We start from the raw sequence: 8,113 nt of genomic DNA, 5'->3' as shown, positions 1-8,113 counted from the left end.
CGGGCGGGGCCGGGCCGCGGTGGAGGGCAGCGCTCCGCGCCCCTGCGGGTACGAGGCCCGGGCCGAGCGGCGGGCCGGAGGGGCGGCTCCGGTGCGGGTGCTGGAACCGAGGAGGGGGAGGAAGGAAGGAGGCGTTCGCTCGAGGCCGAAGCGGCGCGTTCCGCCGGCGGCCGAGAGGTGTCTGTGTGCATGCTAATGGGGCGGGCACGCCTAGGTGCGGGGACGGGATCTTCTCGCACGCTCGTCTCGCTGTCACTGCGTGTGCACGTGGTGCGTGCTACACACGGGTCGCCCGCGGAGCGCTTGGAGATCGGGCGCCGCCGCAGAGTCTCGGCGTGGCCGTGCCCGCGCGTTCCGTCTGCGCGGGTCCCCGGTCTCGCTTTTTGCTCGGCCGGCGGTGCGGCTCCGCACGGTGCGGGGATGTGGCACGGAGCCGCCCGCAGGCGGGAGGGCGGTGAGCTGTGCCCCAGGCACGCTGTGCGCCGAACGCGCGCGGGGCGGCAGCTGGGACCTAAAGGTCTGCTGGTGATAAAGGAGGGTGTTCGTAGGGAGCGACGGTGGGGGCGGTGCGTTTTCTAAGAGAGGTGACAGAAAAGGTGCGTTCCTATGCTGCCTGCCGTTCTGAGCAAGGAACCCCTGTGTGTATACAGCATTATGGATTTCGGTATGGGATTATTAATGGTTTTCATGGATCTCTGACTGTGGAATGCGAGTGCTGATCTGAGGATTTTGTCCATATTGTTTCTCTGTTAGCTTAGGTCTCATCCCTTGGTGTTGTTGGGACCACAGAGATCGACAGCAGGCAAACACGAATCTTCTGTCCAAAGCCCCTCCTTGCTCCTTTATTTAAACTTGTGGATGACTTCTGGTATGGGTGAATCCCTGGTTAAAATCCATTGATAATTTCTGTGGTTTTACTTTTTATTTTTAAAGTTCATGCTCTCGGAATCCGTCCTTTGGCTGTGACCCATTTCTCCCTCCTCCCCAGCAGCAGTATACTGACATGTGTTTGTTAAGTGTGGATTTGCAGTGCAGGGTGTAGCGCCCTTTCCAATCCTTCTCGCTTAGAAAACATCAGGCCTCGTCCCAGGGTTCAGCTGGCCAAGGTGTGTGGTGACAGGAGGGGTGGGAAGGACTCGGTTTAGAAATCAGTACTGATGTGAGTGGGTCATGTTGGTGTGCCCAACTTGTGCCTAGGGGTCCTTCTGCTGCCTCCCACGGGAAGTGCTGACCTCCTGCCTACTGAATACTGCCCTCCTGTAAGAAGTGTCAGAACAAATATTCAAAGTTGTTGGTTGCTTTGGAAAAGAAACTCTTACAGCCCCAAGCTCCCTATTTTCTTGCCAGCCACTCTGTTACCTTTACTGCTGGGTTTATAATAATTTGTAAAGTGACACTGCAGAATTGTGCAGTTCTGAATTCTGTGGTCACTCTCTGTGTTAGAGCCTCCATGATGTCCTTCACAAGACTTACGGGTAGCACGTTCCAAACACACTAAATTAAACATTTTTAAAGTTAGTTTTTGGACTCTAACACCTTCCAGCTTGTCATTTATTTACTTGGTTGTTGAGGGTTGCTTTTAGAAGCCCTTCTTTTTTGTAAATCTATAAACCTTTTCTCCACATTGAGGAGACAAAGTGGAAAAAGGGGCTTAGCTTCATCAGAAGCCACAAGGTAATAACTGCACCCAAGTGTTCAAGGCGATGACTGTTGCAGTAGGAGAGTTTCACCTGAATCACTTTCACACTCAATGTTGGATGCCCAGTGTACACTTCTGTGTGTACTGGGCTGTCAGGTTTGTGGTGCGCATTTATGTGATGCTGGTCCTGTTTTAGCTATTTCCTTTGTTCAGGGTGGGGTAAAGTCTTTAAGATATGTCCTTAAGATATACCCCTACTTGTTAGGTTTTTTTTGTTGTTGTTTTGTTTTTTTCTGAAATGCTGTGCTCTTAGGAAAGCACAGGCAGCCCTTGGGTGTTTGCAGGGTGCCTGCCTGGCTGCCAGTGGGGCATGGTGGAGCTCTGCATTACTGCTCGGCTGCGCACTGCGTCGCTGCCGTGTGCCTTCTTCGCCAGCAGCTGCTGGTGGGCTTCTGTCCCATGTCCTAGAGCACCGTGTGGCACTGATGGACAGAGAGCTCTGTAACCCAGAAAATGAGGCTGTTGCTAAAGTTCATATTTTAAATTACGTATTTGCAGTATGGGTTCCAGAATTTGTGTTGGTTAGTCCTCGCATGCACTGGGTAAAGGAAGATATGTAGTTGTATTGCAAAGCCTTACACTGGTGTTAAAAGTATCCTTTTTCCCCTCTGTACTTGGTTCCATGCAAATGTTACAAATAATCTGGGCTTGCCGCTTTTCCTTGAATGCCTTCCCTTATTTTTTTCTGTTGATCACTTTAAATTTTGAGTCTGTTGGATGCTCCCATGTTACTGAGCAGTCGCATTTTCAAAACCACCGGGCCTGACTTGTTCACATACACTGCTGGGAGCAGACAGTGGAATTCATGTTTCCAGGGCAAGGATGTCACTTGTGTGTCCGTTGGCTCTGAGGACACAGTTCTATTGATCAGCTGTCTGGAAAAACTGCCCGGCAGTTCTTAGCTAGTTGGGCAGTTTATGTAAACATGTGGCAGACAGCATGTAACTTAACTTGCTACTGAGCTGCCTGAAGCTTTAGATAAATGTTTGAGGCATTTCCTTTCACTTGTTTTTATTTTTATTGAGAAACAATATTTTCTCAGCTCATGCAGTCTGTGTAAGGTGATAACTGAGCAATAACCCACCACTGCATGGATTTCATATCAAGACAGTTCTCTTACAGAGCGTGCACAGTATTTGTGAGCATTTGTTGGTGCAGAAATACTGGCTGTGTTCAACATGTGGCCGCTTTGTTTCACTGAGTTAATGGCACTGCTGTGCATGTCTTTAATGCTTTTTCTTACAACAGTGTTCAGACCTCTTGTTCTGTTGATAATGTTTGTGTTATTCATACTCCTCTGCTTTGTGCTGGCACTCTCAGCTTTGAGACATGGGAAGCAGCACTGTAAAGCAGGTGTCCAGTGTGCCTGAGTTGCTTTGCACTGTCGGATTCAGGCATGTGTCTTGTGTCCTCTGCTGGCATTGTCAGCAGGCAGTGGTGTTCCAAAGAGCCAAAAGCACAGAAAGCTGTGCTGGACCTGGATGATGTTGCTGTAGATGTAATATGTCTGTTTAAAACTGTCACTGAATTTACCTGGATCTGGTTCTCCTAGCAGCAAAGGTCAAGGGTGTAGGTAGATACGTGGTTTGGGGCGTGGGGGGATTCTGTGTTGTTCCCTTCCTTCCAAGGACAGCAGTAAATGCTGATAGCACTGTGTCATAGCTATAAGGGCACAAAAAGCATCTGGGGTGCTAAGATAGGTCCTACAGCTCCTTCCAAACAAGGCTGAACCTGTCTAAAAGAACTGCATAAGGCAGAAGCTTTATGTGAAACAACAAAACCAAAAAAAAAAAAAAAAGAAGCAAACCAAAGAAAGCCATGCACCTCATTTTGGCCTGTCCCCTCCTGTTTCTCAGATGCTTGCACTGAAGAGAAGAGCTCACGAGCAGCTTCCAGGATGTGGGTTTGGGGACTTTGTAGGGAACTGGATAATTTTTACTACAACATGCAGTCAAATAGGAAAACCTGACTAATGCGTGAGTTTAGGAATAAAAATGTTATATGTAGTAGTGAGGGAGAGGCTGGGTTATGTTGAAGACTTGAGTATTTTGGAGTACTGAAAGCACACTGATAACAGTGACTTGGACATGAGAGAGAGGCTCCCAACCCAATGGAGGTGCAGCAGGCTGGCACAGCACAGGGCTTCCCTGGGTGCTGGTCAGGAGGAGGGGATGCTGTGAAGTAGAACCATAAGCACCTCAGGAAGAAGTAGCTTAAAGCTGTATGTGCTTACCGGAGAAGTTCTAATCTGCTATTTTCATGTGGCATTTGTCAGCTCTTTGGGCCCCTTATTGTCTTTTAAGGCAGAAATTCAGTGTGCAGGTGTGAGCGCCGTGCTGAGCCTGAGCCGAGCAGTGCGTGTGTGGCTGCAGCAGGGCTGTGGGCAGCCTGAGCCAGCGTGCCCTGCGTCTCAAAGCTCTCACCTGTGTGTGCTGTCAGCCACAGCAGCAGTATTGCCACGTGAGCTGGAGCATGGGCAAAGCAGCTGGGTGTACTGTGAGCACAGCAAATTGGTGTACCTGTACTGCTGATTTGTATGGCTAAGTGCCCAACCTGGGCAAATGTAATGTCATCCTCATTTGCTGTGCTGCTTTTCATCGTGTACTCTTTGAATCGGAAGCATGGGCGATACTTGGTTTGCTTGCACTAGCTTGGTGCCTACAAAAGCTTCATGTAAATAAACCAATGCTTGTTGTTCCGAAGTGCTGGTAAAACAGCAGTGAGGTTTGTGTGTGCCTCTAGATGTGTCGTTGGAGTAGTTGCTCATGTTATGGAGCTCATGAAGAAATGTGCGTCAAAACATGGGTTGCGCTTGAATTCACCATGCACATGGTGCTCAGAAATTCTATCAGCCCCTTGAAACAGTTTCCCAGGACTGTGCTGTCTCGTCACTTTGTACCCACGTGTGTAAGCCTTAAGGTAGAAGTCCAGGGATGTGAGTTGAGTGCGCATCGTTTTCCTGTGTCTGTCAGATGAGATTGCTGTTAGTGTCAGCGTTGTGCTGAGCGTGGTGCTGGCAGGGCCCCCGTGACAGCTTGTGCAGTTCTGGAAGGCGGGCAGCTGGGCTGTGTGGGAGTGGGGGTTGGCCATTGCCTGCAGCCTCAGGTAGTGACGGGTTGTTATTCTGGAGAGAGAGCGAAACGGGCTTACTAGGAGGTGCAAGTATTAGACTAAAGGCAGTTTGAGGAAACCTGTAGGAAACACGCTGTAAATATTATATAACAGTACTGTTTAGCTTGCAGAATCTTGTGCTGGTGCCAAAATTTCAGCATGTCGTTTAAACAATTTAAGGAGAACTCTGTAGACCTGCTGGTTTTTACACATGCAGGGAAAGAGCATTTGAATGCATTTTTGTGAGCCGTTTTGTTTGCTCTGATTCTTACATTCTGCTTGTGACTGGGGCACCTACTTACCTTGGAGCGGCTATATAAGGAACAGAAGTTCGGTGGACTTCTTTGGTGGATGGGGATGCCTATATTAAGTAATAGGAAGAGAGTGTCATTCTCCCTTGGGTGTTTGCTGCTTCCCAAGAGCTGCTACATGCTCTCCTCAGCAGCGTGCAGTTGAGAAAAGAGTATCTGCTGGATCTTTATTGGAGTTGCCTTGAACTGTGTTTGAGTTCTAGCTCTTATTTTTTTAATGGGCAAGCTGTTAGCATGAGATCAGTTTTAGGAAGCGTGAGAGTGTTTTGTTGGTCCTAGACCCATGTCATCAAAGCATAGTATTGCATTTTTCTCTGCTTTATTGTTTTTTAATCATCTTAGTGTTACATTTTGTTCCAGGGTGTTCACTTCTGTAAAGCTGGAGAATGAGATCTGGTTTTCACTTTGGAAATTCTTAATGCTTTGAAATGCCGTTTTGAGAAGTTGTATACAGAACACCACCATCAAAACAGTACTGTAAAACTTTGTGCTACTTCCTATTGACTTCATAATGTGATGATTCAGAATACATCTCTCAATACAGAGTATGTACTCCAAAATAACAAATGCACTGAAGTTGCAGAGGTGGCTTTTGCTCCCAAGTCTTTTGTTTATATTGCATGTGATGCATAACAGTGTTCCACTCTCTTTGCTGGATGCTGGCAGTGGCAGCAGTAGCAGGATGTGGCCTGGAGCCACGTTACATGTTGTGTGGAGATCCCTGGTGCACGTGGCCTGAGAGCCTTCCTTGGTTCTCCTTTTCCTATCAGAAGAAAAACAGAAGGCTTTGTCAGACAAAGTGGAAATCTTGCATAGAGCTTATTATAAGCAAATGAATGCTACTGCTGTTCTTAGTGAGCTGTTTGCATTCTAATTCAGTATTTGAACATGCTGTGATTTCTGAAATTATGGGAGTTCGTTCCTTTGAATTATCCATGCAGATGAACTTCCAAGGAGTGAAGCTGGTTGTATTTGAATATTGCTTTCTGTCCTCAAATCTAGAAATTGGGGTGAAGAAAATATTGCTATCAGAAGGAAAAGAGTGTAAACCAAGAAGCTGAATGTTGGCTTTAGATATTTTTCCGAAGCTGCAGGTAGCATTACTGAAGTGATTTGAACTTTAATCATTTTGAAACTTTAACCTAGAACAGATAACGCAGCAGGATTTTTTTTCCAGGTATACTATGGACTTCTGATGTCAAAGCAAGATAGGTTGGATCTAGACAACAGTCCTCATTTGTAAACATGTCCAAAAACCTCTCCTATGGAGTCTTTGGAGTCTATTTACCTTTTGAATAACTGTGTCTTTGCACGGGTGGTAACTGTTGTACCGTAACCATGCAATTAATGTATTAGTATTGCTGCATTCAGTCCAGGTCTTTTGCAGTTAGCTGTCCCTGGCAGTTACTGTTCTGAGCCTCAAAGTAGTGTCACAAAACCTATGTGGTACTGTGTGCTTGCTGTGTGCCTTGGGGCTGCTGGTGGCTGGGAGGCAGCAGCAGCACAGAGTGAGGGTGAACCACCCCATGGCAGCACCTGAGGATGTCTTGTGCTGGTAAATCAGCAAAGTCTGTTAATTTCCTTCCTCCCATGGTGACAATTAAGATTATTTGGCAGACCTCGTTCCAGATCAGCCTCGTAATGTCCTCCTTGGCATGGGATCTACATCTGAATTATTCAGAAGCAGTGCGCAGCTAAAGAGACACAGTCTTGCCACAGTTGCTTGGAGAAGGCTTTACAGTATGGCACGTTCCATCGCCACACTGCTCTGTCTAATCTTGCATTTTATTTCTTCTGCTTTGGTTTATAGAGGATTTTTACTGAAAAATGGTGGTAGTAGGGGGCTTAGGGACAAAGTGTGCCTATGTACACCTACTCTTTTATTGGTGTGATTTGAGGTTAGGGTTGAAGGGAGGAATGAGTCAGCCAGCATTACTTTTTAAGTGTTGTTGAGCAGCACAGAGGAAATGGTGCTGTGATTCTGCAAGTAATGGGATGTAATAATGGGTGGATGCAAATGTTAAAGTTCTTCACAAACTTCAGTACTGGGAAAATGAGGGTGCTGGAGAAAGGGTTGCGCTTCCAGGTCAGCAGGAACTTGGCTTGCTGCCTTTGCTCAGTCTAGGTTTGTTTTTTTTCTGCTGGTTTGATTTGAGTGCACATGTGTAAAATGTTGCTTATTTTCTTACCGTTTGCTTACAGACTTAATAAATGCTGAGAAAACTTGCATTGTCACAGATACAGCGTAGAGATAAGCCTTCATAAAGCGTCTTGCATGATTAGAGTGGGAGTGTTGCTGCAGTACTGCAGTCTGAGGAGCAGTGTGCAGTCAGAGCGGGCCCAGCCCGGCCTCTTGGTCTGCTAGTGGTCCCGCGCTGAAGACAAGTGCTAATGCAGCCAGCCTCTTCCTATGGGTTTTTCTCTCACTGTGTTAACTTTGAAGCTGTTCAATTCCACTGTTACTTCAGAAATAGCAGGCATTTTCCTATGTAGTCCAAAAAGCCTGTGCCTGGGCTCTGCCAGCTCTGTGTCAGGGATTCCCGGCCTGCAGGCGCCCAGTGGCTGTCAGTACAGCAGCTGGGCTGCACAGCATGGGGTGGGAGCTGCCTGGGCCCAAATAGTGGCTGTGGCTGCAGGTCATCCAGGCCTGGGTTAGGACTGAGCTGTGCTGAGAGAGTGAGATCCTGATGGGTTTTGTTATTATTTGCTTGGCTATGTCACGCTGTAGCTGGGTGATTCAACCAGTGTTTGAGGATCTTCTGTTTACTTGGCCTTCTGGTTGTGTTTTGGTCTCATTGTCTCATTCCCATTCATCCATGAGGATTCCTCCTTGCTGGAGTCATACTTGGCAGGTACTCAGGAGAACATCGTCATGTTGGTTTTTGCCTTGAAGAGCCAGTTGTCTGAGGTTAACAGCTTTATACCTATTTCTGCTTCCAACATTGTATGCAAGAGAGGTTTGTCTCACTGAGCTGTTGGGTCTACCTCTTAT

The sequence above is a fragment of the Centrocercus urophasianus genome, unplaced genomic scaffold (assembly GCF_019232065.1).
Source record: "Centrocercus urophasianus isolate 14NV4802_14NV808 unplaced genomic scaffold, USGS_Curo_1.0 seq_2, whole genome shotgun sequence".
Lineage (NCBI taxonomy): Eukaryota > Metazoa > Chordata > Aves > Galliformes > Phasianidae > Centrocercus > Centrocercus urophasianus.
Note: the sequence above shows the minus strand (reverse complement) of the source record.